At 34.8% G+C, this 13,828-nt stretch overlaps 1 long non-coding RNA gene across 1 annotated transcript; it reads right to left on the minus strand.

Annotated features, from left to right (window-relative positions):
- Positions 1-429: 429 nt before the first annotated feature.
- On the minus strand, positions 430-6,657 carry LOC106729561. The gene is made up of 3 exons (XR_001365983.2): positions 6,523-6,657; positions 5,463-5,476; positions 430-443 (listed from the first exon to the last, which is right to left on the minus strand). It is a non-coding gene; the product is annotated as an uncharacterized LOC106729561 (long non-coding RNA).
- Positions 6,658-13,828: the final 7,171 nt, after the last annotated feature.

The following is a 13,828-nucleotide window of genomic DNA, read 5'->3' on the forward strand; positions in this document are numbered from 1 at the left end:
TGCAACAACTGTAAACAGCTCTGGCTAATTTAAACAGATAAAGAAATTCATTGGATGAATATAGAATTGTCCATAGAATCAAAGAAAGAGGAGCAAAGCTCAGTAAGCAAGTATCACAAACAATGGCTCTGGGAATATGGAAGCTAGCGCAAGTGGGTAATATCTTTATAGTAATGTAAGAGGATTTAATTATTGTTGAGTATATTAAAGACTTTGTTCAAATATAACTTCCAGGAAGAGTGTGTCTCATTGGTACGTTTGGATTATGTGCTCACTAGTTGGCCATAAAAATATATCTTGTATTTTGATTGTTAGTCCCCAAAAACTGTATTTGCAGGGTTACAATAATTCCCCAAAGTGAATCCAAGTTGTTATCATGGATACTGAGTAGAGAAATCAACAGATATACATTAAACTAGAATCACCAATAACTGTTTTCATCACTAACTCTCCAAGTAAGTAACTTCCAAATTTAAAAGAATATAATTTTATCTACTTTTAAAAACATCCTTGTTTTGGTCCTAAAATTTCCAATGGTAATCATTATCAGCCATTGAGATTTAACTACATGTAATTCAAGATTCATGACTCACCTTTTTTCCTTTTACTTCCTTCATTTCCTCTGTAATGAGGTCTTTTCTCTGAATTATTTAAATTTTGACTACAATACTTTTTCAAGTACTTCCCTAAGATTGAATATAAAGTAACACGGTCTAAATCTTTTAACTCTGATAGCTGAATAATCATCTGGCTGAGTACAGGGTTGGGCTGCAGTCCTATTTTCTTAGTAGCTTGTACCTAGTGTTGCTTTGTCTTATAGTCTCCAATGTTACAGTTGAGAAATCTAATTTCAAGGTATTTCTTCTACCTTTATGAATTATTTTTTTTCTTTTTGCTGAGTAGCTTGTGAAATTTTCCCCATACAACTTGACTTCTCTTCATTTTTTTTACCAATCATTTAAATGGACTCCAAAATTGTACAGATTATACATGATGAAGTAGTCAAAAGATGTAACATCTTCTAGAACAATAAAGACATCCCCATGACAACTACATAAATGCTACATCATGGAGAGGGTATGAATCTTAACAAATTTAGATAAAAAGTTATTACATCTCTCATTTCCAATAGATCATTCCCCATTAAAACCTCTTCAACTAATTGAACCTCAGCATTTTCTTAAAACTAAATAAGTTCTAGTATTTAGATATCTGAGATGCACTAAAAGTTGGATGTCTTCCTGTCTTTGTTGGCATACGTTAAGATTTTTTTCTTTCATGTTTCAGCATGCAATATAAAAAGCCTGATTCAGATACATAGTATGTATGCCAGCCTCAAAGTCTCTCTCCGTCATACAGTCCTAATATTTATTTTTACACAATTAGCTCAACAGAGTAAATCGAACATCTAATAGGTTACCGAAATTTATGCTGCACTTGTGTTATCTGTCTTCTAGGACTAGGAATGTCGCCTAAGAAAATGCATAACATACTGTGCTCCACAAGGACCATCATAATGCGGAGTTTCCATCCACTCCATCCCAGTGTGTAAAAATACACCCATGGCAAGTCAAGACATCGATATTGCTGAACACAAAAGGGTATCTCCTAGATATACCTGAGTATTTAAAGCTAACAACTCACTTCCCAGTTCCCTTGTGGCCCAAAGTCTGACTTTTATATAGGATCTGCCAGTGAGATTTATTCTTTTAGATTTGGAAACAGAAAGAAGTCTGAGACCAAAACAGTTCCTTTGTCAGCTGGCAAGCAAGGCTGTGCGTGAAAGTAGGAAAGGGCAGTTTCCACGTGCCTGAGCCTAGTCACCAGCTCCCTGAGCGCGGCAGCTGTGGTGCCCGCGGTAGTAACAGCCGCAGCACTTTTCCCTTGCCTGTTTACTGCAGCAAGACGTCCGCGTAAGAATCAATGTCACTTACTCCTCCAGTATGTCCAGTGATACTGTAAGGCTTAATTGCGGCTACTAAATTGCTTTCTACTGAAACATATGGAGTAGTTTCTGTTTCTTGAGAGGAATCTTGAAAGACATACAATGCATATATCATAGAAGTGGCGTGTGTGCACGCGCCTGTGTCCATGTGCGTGTGTGTGCGCGTGTGCGTGTGTGGGCAGTCAGCCAACTCTGGAGAGATACCTTTGATTTACTATATACTTCCCACTTAACTGGCTGAGCCTCAGTTTACTCAATTCACAATGTTTATAACATGTTTATTATGCTATATTATTGTAAGAGTTAAATAGCAGAATATATGTAAAATCCCTGCACCAAATAACAGTCGTAAGTAAACTATGACAGACAGCAGGGGAGCAGTTACTGCTGCGGTAAGAGAGTTGAAATTATGGGCTCCTTTGATTGGCTTCTTCTTTTTCCATAAAAATTATGTTTTATTGTTTACATATTGTATTCAATATACTGGCACTCAGTAAATGGATGCATTGAGAAACAATAAAAAAAGCAAAAACAGATGTGTGATTTTCATGAGTTCCGGGATATCATTATGACAGGTAATAAATAAACTAAACACAGTAAGCAGGAAAATGCTCCTAGGTAACAAAATAGAATTTCATACATGTGTGAACAAATGGCTTGTGTTGCTAAAGAGTAAACCACATTCAACTTAGATGTAATAATTGAAATGAATATGTATTGAAGTCATGGAAATCAGACTAGTTTTAGGAAAATGGTTTCATTTTAGTAAGACACAAGCTAATCAAGGCATAGGTGCTATTCTGAGTAAGTTATAATAAATTTGTTTAAATATTCATTTTTTGTAAATACGCTGTTAGTTTGAAAATTTTCAAGATTTTGTCTTAATTTTAACAAATTTATCCATTAGAAAAATATTTCCCTCTGTGCAATTTACATTTTCCTTCATTTTCTCTCAAAGAGTTTGAAAGAAAATCTACATGAATTAAATTTCTTTGAATTGATTTTACTACCAGTATATACTTTAAAATGCTTTACTTGTTCTTTTAAACATGTCTTTAGTTGAAAGACCAATAAAATGAAAATAAGATTGTAACTTAAACTTCATTTGATCCCACTGAGAGTACATATGAATGTACTTTCCTAGTTACACTAAATAATCATTTTTTGGTGATTTTGAAATAATACAATTTTGAAAACATTAGAGTCTTTTATGATCTACCACATGCATAAAAGTATAACTGGAAAATAACAGAATAAAGGAGAATGTGCAGTTTCAATCCACAATTAATTTTAAGTGAATTTAATTCTCTGAACAAATATTTTCAAATATTGGGATTTTGATAGTTACTAAGGTTGTGGACACTCAATCTTTGACTCATAATTTAGTGTACAAATTAAGATTTATAAAGTTTGAAAATTTTAGTTTTAACAGTTCTGTTAATTCTATTAAAAAGCTCTTTTCATTTTTCATTCCTTACCAATAGCATCATAACTTTCAAAACTTCAGATATTAATCTCAATTTTCCACATATTTTGCACATTTTCAACAGTTAAAGCTTAATACTCAAAATTCTAGATTTTATCTACTGATAGGTGTTTACAATATCATTTAACAGTATTATTACAGTAAAAAATGTAACATTTTAACTAATACTATATTATGGAAATTTAGATAGCAGGGAATATGTACTTTTTCATAAACAAAAGAAGATAGTGAAACTTGAGACTCAATTTGCGAGTTTGTATAACAGAAGAATGTGTATACGTGTGTGTGGTATATGAACAAACTGTCCAATCTGACAGATAACTTTAAAAGTAGTTACTTCGTCTCTGTTAATTCAGCACATGATTGAAGTTTCAGTTACCTTATTTTGGCAATCTAGCAGACACTTTGTGTCGCAATGATGAGAGTGTATACTTACTCCTGAAGCCTGGCATGTTCACTTTGAGGCGTCCGCAGGAGTAGGTACTACATCACTATAGCATCACATCATTTAGTCACCTAGAACTATTCACCTTGTATTTTATGCAGATCTTCAGTTCAAACTGGTCAATGCAGAAAACTTGCAGAAAACCATCAATAAATTGTTGGAAACAGTCATAGTGAAAGGGGGATTAGGGACGATTTACAACATGTCTTAACAGCAGATGTTAGAGAATGTAGGCTCTCAGGCCAGATGGTTTGGGTATTGTTGGGCCCACTAACATCCTTCAAAGTCCAACGACCCCCATTTCTGGGCTCTCAGATGTGTGGCATTCTTTGCTGGGCATGTTTCTCCTAACAAACTAATAGCTCCAGGTAATGACTACCTTATCAGAGTCAAATCCCATTGCCCTTCACAGACCCTAAACCTCTTAGCTCACAACCAAACAGAGACTTGTGCACAAGCCGATCGGGCACCTTGAAACCTGACCTTATAAAAGACTCCAACAACCGACCCTTGGTGCTCCACAGGCACCCCTTGCCTGTGTGGCCCGCTGCTGCCTATGACAGCATACCCTAATAAACGCCTTTCTGTTCTTTTACTTAATCTCTGGTAAATACTTTTACCAACCCATGTTTCACTGGCTCACCTATGGGCTGCCGCACTGTGTCCTCCAACAGGTATGAATACTTGTTTTTTCAAATCCTAGTTTCTTAGAGGTTTTATCAGAAACCTTCTATGGTTATATTTTTACTGCTTTTCTTCATCTCTTTCATCTTATTTCCCTGAGAGAGAGAAAGGGAGAAGAGACCCAGGCTATTTGTCCAAGAAGATTCTTGCACAGAGTTAAATAGAAGTTGCTTTGGAGTAAGAAGAACAATTTCTCAAAATTCATTTTATGAGGCAGGTAAGGAAGCTTCCCCAAACTACTGGCCCCAGAACTGGGACTCACACATACTTCTAGACTGGTTTGCACCACATGGATTTTGGTGACCAGGTTTTTCTCTTGAGGTTTCTGAGAAAATGAAGATTAAGTCAAGAATAATAAAGAAAAAAAGGTGCTTTGTATGGGAAACCATGAAAAAGAAGAAACATACATGCTACTAACTATCAAAAAGAACAACTTTCAAGAACATACAATGGAGTAAAGACAGTCTTTTTGGCAAATGGTATTGGGAAAACTGGATAGCAGCACGTAAATCAATGAAGTTAGAACACTCTTTCACACCATACATAAAAATAAACTCAAAATGGCTTAAAGACTTAAATGTAAGACAAGACACAATAAACCTCTCAGAAGAAAACATAGGCAAAACATTACCTGACATAAATCTCAGCAGTATTCTCCTAGGGCAGTCTACCCAGGCAATAGAAATTAAAGCACAAATAAACAAATGAGATCTAATTAAACTTATAAGCTTTTGCACAGCAATGGAAACCATAAGCAAAACAAAAAGACAACCTATTGAATGGGAGAAAATATTTGCAAAAGAAGAGACTGACAAGGGCTTAATTTCCAGAATATATAAACAGCTCATACAACTTAATAGAAAAAACAAACAAACAACCCAATCCAAAAATGGGCAGAAGACCTAAACAAGTAATTCTCCAATGAAGACATACAAATGGCCAATAAGCACACGAAAAAGTGCTCAATATCACTAATTATCAGGGAAATGCAACTCAAAACTACAATGATATATCACCTCATACCAGTCAGAATGGCCATCATTCAAAAGTCCACAAATGATTAATGCTGAAGATGGTGTGGAGAAAAGGGAACCCTAAATGTCCATTGACAGAGGACTAGATAAAGAAGTTGTGTATTTATATAATGGAATACTACTCAGCCATAAAAAGGAATAAAATAATGTCATTTGCAGCAACGTGGATGGGACTGGAGAATGCCATTCTAAGTGAAATAAGCCAGAAGAGAAAAAAAAAATACCATATGATATCATTCACATGTGGAATTTTTAAAAATGACAAACGAACTTATTTACAAAACAGAAACAGACTCACAGTCATAGAAAACAAACTTGTGATTACCAGGGGGGAAGGGTATAGGAAGGGATAAATTGAGAGTTTGAGATTTGGAGATATTAACTACTATATGTAAAATAGATAAACAACAAGTTTTTACTGTATAGCACAGGGAACTATATTCAATATCTTGTAGTTACTTATAATGAAAAAGAACATGACAATGAATACATGTATGTTCATGTATGACTGAAGCATTGTGCTGTACACCAGAAATTGATACAACATAGTAAACTATCTATACTTCAATTAAAAAAGTAGAACAACTTTCTCTGAACTACTCAGATTTTTAACAACACACAGGGCTTGTAAACAAAAACAACTGCAGTCCGTATGAGTAAACAAAGAATGCTGAAGCCATCAAGTCATCAACAGCTGCCGCCACCGCGCCAGTGAAGACATGCCTGCGGCCCAGCCTCTGCCTCTGCTATCACCCACAGTGGTGCACTCTGAAGGGACTCAGAATGTGAAAGGACAGGATACTGGCCCTAGATAGCTAGGTGCTTGTCAAAGGAATGATTTCAAGGAGCCCAGACGTTTACTCCTTCCTATACATGGAAAAGTGTTAAATTATTTAACTTGAGATACCTGGTTTTCTTTAACAGAAACCTTTATGTTCCAACTACCTGCTCTTTGTTGTAAAACCCCTATATATCCTGACTCCTCCCCTACCTCTTTGGAGCAGTTTCTCAGAGCGATCTGAGAGTCTGTCATCCCGGGCTCAAACAGGTTCAGTCCTCATAAATGTCCGCCGAATAAAACATAACTCTCAACTTTTAGGCTGTGCATTTATTTCAGTTGACAGGCTTAATAAAAATCACAAAAGCTCAGCATCTCTTTCAACTCACATTTTCCAGAAACTTTTTTTTTCCTGAGCAAAACAAGAGAGAATGAAGGTTTATCTTATTTTACTCCTGTCCTTGGTCAAGAAAGAAAATACCTTACATATTTTATTCCTTTCATGGGGAGGGAGAGAAGTGGGAGGGAGGAAGGAAGAGGGAGAGGAGGAGAGGGGGGCATGGGGAGAGGAAATCAATAGAGGAGTAAATAAGAAAATATCTACATGAATAAATGCATTATGAGGAAAATGTATAGATGCTGTAAGTTTTTCATATATCAAATAATTAGTTTCTTTTTGTCCTACTGTATTCTTCTGAAAGAAGAAACTTCTGTAAAATATTTCTAGATATTTACAGCTAGCTTTGTTATACTTTGTAGGATACATATATATATATATTTCTTTTATTATAATCCTTCTCTACAAAATGTTAAAATTAGTAATATTATGGAACTCAGGAGTTATTGAGTCTTCTCTGAATATTCTTAGTAGCATTCTATCCATTAAAAATCTAATTCAACATTTTACAACATATGTTGCATTGCATTATTGAGCAAAATTCATGTTAATTTGAGCTAATGTCTGCTTTCATTCACTTTGGTTTTTTTTTCTGCTAAGAGTCATTTCAGTCATAACTTAGTTTGAGTTTCTTTCTGGCAGTTTAATATATGAACTCATATTAGATATGAACAGTCAGAGCAGGGCATGTAAAGATGGTTTCACATTATTATCAATGACATTGGAGACATCAGCTAATAGGTACAGATAGTTTGGCTCCTATAATTGTAATGGTGCATGCACTTTCAAGAAATAATGTATCTATTGTTTATTGTCCTTTAATTTAAATTGTGATTTTTACTTTATGAAAATAATTCAAGCTCATTAAAAAGAGTAGTGGAGAAAAAAATACAAGAATAAACAAATAATTCAAAAGCCTGAAGATAATGATCAACTTTAAGCAAATACTTGCTGGTAACAAGAGTGATTGTTACTTGACTATCATTTTGATGGACTTGTGAAATTCATGAGCTAGCAAGGGGGAAATGTTCTTTTCTTACTCAAATGTCTCCAACAGAAAACAGATACAGAATGTCAGAAGAAAACAGACACAAAACATTGTCCTCACTGGCTCAGCAGTATCATATTACTTCAGGAAGAACAAAAAATTAGACAATAAATCAGACTCCTAATCATTATTTGCCCTAAACAAGTGAGTAATAGGAGTGTGGAAAACTCCTAAAGGAACGTACAAGTCAGTTTCCAAATAAGAAAACATAAAGCACTCTGAGTATTTTCATCAGAGGATATTTAACACAGCACATTGATTGCACAGGTGATGGAAGAGATAAGAAGTTGCACAAAGAAAGCTGAAGCAACCCAAAGGTGAGCAATAGCAAGCACTGATTCTATTCTTAGGCTGTAGGAACACAGGGAGACTATGTGGTCACAAGTACCCAGTATGGGAGCTGTATCAATGTCAACATTCTGATTGTGATGTTTTACAATAGTTTTGGAAGCCTTCAGCAATTTTGGGAAACCGGATCAAGAGCATATGGCATCTGTCAGTATTTCTTACAACTGCCTGTGACTCCACAATTGTCTCTAAATAGCAAATTTGATTTTTAAATACATTAAATAATTAAGGGAAAGAAGTGATAATTTCTGAATCATGAGTTATCAACAGGTAATTAAATTAATCATATATATTTTAATAAGCTGATACTGCCAGGGACCATTTTCATTTTCAGAATTTCATTCTCAGAAAACTAACTGTCATGAGACATGAACAGAATTCTTTCCCTTACATTTCCTTCTATCTGGCCCCCTCACCCCGCCTATGTGATAGAACACAGAAATCAGTGATGAGGTTATTAACAGATTCATAACTAGGCTTGGCTAAACTACATGAAGCATGGGCTGAACATTAATCAGTGGATGAGTTATCACTGTTTGAAAAAATCGTTACTGTGCATTGGCTACATACATTTTTTTAGATGTCAAAGTCACGGTGAGGCTTTGGAATGTGTCAGTTTAGCTGAGCTAAACCCAATTTCCCAGAATCCACCTCTTGTATGTTTGGGGGGTGGACAAAAGGGACATTCTTGCTAGATTAGGAGGACAGAGGGAGCAGTAACCATATAGTTCGTACACTGGTTGTGTATGTTTTGATTCACTTTGCTACCGTGAAGCCGCAGTGGGCCTGCAGTTGCTCTATCTTACCTAGATCCTCTTTCAGTTTCTTTAACCACTGGGCCAGGTATGCATTTAGTTTTGCAGTGAAGAGCCTTGGAAAAGGACACTGATTTCTTCAGGATAACCTTGTCACCAAGGTCGAAGGCAATAATAATGGGCATAGATTTTAGTCCATCCTTTTGAGTTCCAGCTAGTGCCTAGGGATTACAGCCTACTCAGTGATCTTCCTTTCCTCACGCCTGTCCTATGTGTTCAAGCATCAGTATCTGATATCCCAACAACAGCATTACAAGGACCACTTAACTAACCTCCACAATTGTGTGAAGCAATTCTCTTTAACAAATCCTTAATATTTCCCTCACTGGTCTCTGGGTGAAACCTGACTGATACACTCATGAGTGTACATTTGTTTTAGACTGCTGCAAGTATGTATTTGGTATGTCATCATTGACTGAGACATATAGCATTACTTTGATAATAAATAATGCTTCATCATGAAATATTTGAAATATTCAGAGAGGCTACAAAATAAGCACATAAGGAGTTGGAAATATCTGTAGTACAAATTTAAGTTGGAAATCATTCTGTAATTTTATTATTCATATATGCAATGACTTCATTTTAAGATAGGAGCTAAATTTAATGAAAAGAATAATTTAGTACTTGCAGAGTGTAACAAGATGTTGATTGTGTTTTAATTATACAAGCCATTACAATATTAAAAAGATGCCAACTGTATTTATGAAATGCACTGACAGTCAAACTCAAAAATATTAATTTTGAAAAGCTTACAGGCAGAACTTCAAAGGAAGACTTATTTGTTTCATAGGAATCCTAAAATTCCAAAAAAGACATTGACTATCCCTTGCTTCCTTTTACCCTGCTCTGAGCCACCATCTAAAAATCTGAATCGTAAATTGAGCATCATAAACAATGCATAGATTGAACATGAAAAAATTCAACTGGAATTTTGCCAGAGTTCTGCATATTTGGTGCATCAATAATTCTGTATTCTCTCTAAGACCAAAATTGTAATACTTTCACCTTCAGACAGTGTGGGAGGCTCTGACTTTTTTGCAACCCTCACATGAAGTTTGGACTGAATTTCAAATGACTGGTAGCAAATCATACACAGTCAAATACTAACTCTACTTGCAGTCCCGTACCTGCATAGACCCCGCTTCATCATGGGATCAGAAGGGTCACGTTTTTATTATCCTTTTCAGTAATAATTGTTTGAACAAAGGAACAGCCAATATTTGTTTCAAGCTTCCTGGAAAGACTGACACATGATTTATCCATACTTAACCAAATTATTCAGCACACAGTCCACAATACATGGGAACATCTAAAGTGCTCTTGCATGATGTAAATTTTGTCCTTTTCCTTGCTTCTCAAAAGTCATAACCATCCATTTATCCACTCTCAAAACATCCATTTCTTCATTTTAAAGTCACATCTGCCTTAAGGAAGCATACTGTCCTGTAAGACAGTAACAGCTTTATGGCAGGTCCCCACATTTGCCATGTGTGACTCTTTAGCGAGGTGGTGGATGGTATGAATGTTAAAGTCGTTGTGCAATGGGAGAACAGTATCAATGAGCAAATAAATAAGATTAGCTGTTTCTCTCATTAGCCAGAAATTACCCCTTCCTTACCTGAAGTCTCTGTTACCTCATCTATAGTACTTTTGTGTGTGTGAACAACCTTAATTAACTTTTGAGTTCCTGTTAACCTACTGTTGAGGGTATAGGCACATACTAAATCTATGTGCATTTACGTCTAGCATTTTAAGGACTCTCTCCAAGATCAATTTCCTAAGTCCCTTCTTGGAACCCTTTTTTCTGGTTATTTCTTTATTTTCTTCTTTTACCTTTGGATTCTGCCACTCTCCTAGCCTAGATTTTTGTGGTTTATTTCCACTTACTACACTGGGAATACTCAACAAGTATGACTAAGTCTGTCATCGGGGGGATTATGTTCTAGTAGAATATGTTAGAAAAATGTGGCCTAATTATACACAGTTAGTAGTAAATTGGACTGTATTGATATAAAAGGACTAGAAATAATATAACTTGGTATCACGAAGAATTTTTAGACCGACAAGTAATTATTGTGTTGGACAAAAAGTCACAAACACATATAAAAAAACCGGATACACTGTACTTTGGTAAACTTTGTCGGTTAGTAATACTTAATTTGCATAGGTCACCTGGGGAATTGTTCAATTGTAGATTCTGATTCAGTAGCTCAGAGGGCAGCGTCATTCGGCATTTCTGAAAATTTGCCAGGTGATGCCGATGCTGGACTGACTACACTTAGAGTGTCAAAATCATAAGACACCAATTTTGTTTTAATGTCGTCAAATAAAAACACAAAGTTAAAAAAATCTATCCTTAATTTACTTTTATATTTTATGTAACTATATCTTGAATGTATATCCACATATATCTAATACATCTATTAGCTATATCTGACATATCTATCTAATATAGTATTACAGATTTATACATATATTACAATATATCTCCCACCAATTAATTAGCTAATTTTAATGTTAATTAAAATACTATGCACAACCCATATTCAACATTAAATTCAATTTTAGATCTGTTTCTTTATTTAATTTTCACCTATGTAATATTAAGCTTTTTAGAATTCTACTTTTCTGTTTTTCAGAATACATTTTCCAACTGAGGACACTGGAGTGAAAAACTAGAGAAAAGATACTCTTGCATCAGGCTCTCTAGTTAAGGTCTTCCATAAAAACACAGGAGAAATGTGGTAGAAATGTATTCATAAAAATCAGTTGAGTGTAGCAGTGATGTAACTATATGCAAATATTAACAGCTTACAGCTCCTTAGACTACCTTTTCTTCAGTTATTCACTATTCTAGTGATTTTTCTTTCTTCTGTGGTGTTTCTGCAAATTAGACAGCAGTAATTCATTCCTGGCTCAGCAAGAAGCCAGAGCTCCACCTAGAGGTAGAGTCCCAGGCTGAGCCCTACAAAGTGAGTGTTGCAGCCTATATAACATATTTCACGCAATATGGAACTGTATATAAAAAACCATGCTTTTCATTTTACTTTCTTGGCCTCTACTTTAAAAACAAAACAATCACTACTGTGACACACTGTTTAAAAAAAGAAGACTTATTTGTGTAAACTTTTCAAGCTAACTACTTTTCAAAATAATTAAAATACACAAGAAATGGATAGTTAGGTTGCAATTTCACATTATTACTGATGGTAAATTTATAAAATTCTAGGGCCATCAAATTTACTATCCTCTTACCAAATCCTGCTGAAGATTACATATCATCATAAAATTAAAATGCTGGAACTAGGCGTTATCTACACAGCCTAAAGTGTTACTTACATTTCACATCTTTACTGGACTGTCTTGAGAAAACAAATTGTTTAAGCCCTCTCTATATTTGTAGAAATTATCTATAATGCTGCACATTTCTCAGTACAATTAAATAATCTCAGTCTCTTGATTTGCTTCAACTATATTAAGTTTTTGATAGTAGAATTTACTTTTTTTAATTGAGTTATAATTGACATATAACATTGAATTAGTTTTAAGTGTACATGATTTGATATTTGTAAATACCACAAAATGATCACCACAATAAGCCTAGTTAAAGTCCACCAGCTTACATATTTACACTTTTTTCTTGTAGTGAGAACTTTTAAGATATCTTAGCAACTACATACTTAGAATCTACTTTGTTTTACACATGCATTTTATCTGACCAAAACATATTCAGGGAGCAAAGTGTCTTTGATTCTGTTAGATCAGTGTAAACAACAACAACAACAAAATGGCTGGTCCACAAACCCCAGGACCTGGCTCCTCATTTCCTGCTTTTAGCTACCCAGAAAATTCCAATGGATGATTCACACACTAGCATGCTACATCTCTCTCAGAGATCGTATCACTTATTGGTATATTACAGACTCGTAGATATCTGGAGTCAGGAAACCTGTTCAACCTTTTTCAGTCCACATTTATAAACTCACTTCACAAAGGAATCCATAATTTATCACACCTATTAACGTTCTTTAAAAAGAGTGCACCTTGTATACAATTTTAAAACTCTAGAGTGGAACGGAAGCACAAGAAGGCCATTACATAATGAAGTAAGAGATGAATCACTGCAAAAGAGCAGGAAATAAAATAGGCTTGGGAGTGCTGCTTTAAGCAATGTCACGTAGCTCTATATCCCCAGGGAGTAAGGGCCAAGTACAGAACAGATTCTTAAAGAGTTCTCAAGAGTATCAGGAGGAGAAATTTATCATTAAATGCTTTCATTCCATCACTAATTCTCATATTAGAAATGCAGACTGTACCTTGAAGGGCTGAAACCACAAAGCTAATTGTAAGCTACTGTTTTTGAGACAGAAAAGAAAAACTGAGAAAAAATGCAATGACCTTCTAATATCTTTAGACAGATTCAGAACTGGGTAATTTAGTACTGCTTAATACTATTAACTTTAGCTATAACGTGTGAATGGTAATGCAGTCCAGATGTATATCTGTAAGGCTCTATTTATATGGTGTGACTGTAATTTATAGTTTTTAATACTTCTCAAAAATCAAAATTTGACCATATGTTATCATTGAGAAATAATATTTTCAAGCCATAATTCATTATGGATACTTTGTGCTGTATTTCCAAGAAAGACAGAAATTTAGAATGATATGAAGCCACTAAACTTCACAGGTGCAATTTTCAGTTCATAACTGCATATTTTTCCCTCATGTACAACTGTATATATTTTTGAAAGTATAGACTCATATTTGACTGAGCTCAAATAGAATCATTCCTTTTTATAGTTTTTATAAAAATTTTTATAGTGTAAAATTCTTTTCAAGTAA

This window comes from Camelus ferus, chromosome 3, assembly GCF_009834535.1.
Source record: "Camelus ferus isolate YT-003-E chromosome 3, BCGSAC_Cfer_1.0, whole genome shotgun sequence".
NCBI lineage: Eukaryota > Metazoa > Chordata > Mammalia > Artiodactyla > Camelidae > Camelus > Camelus ferus.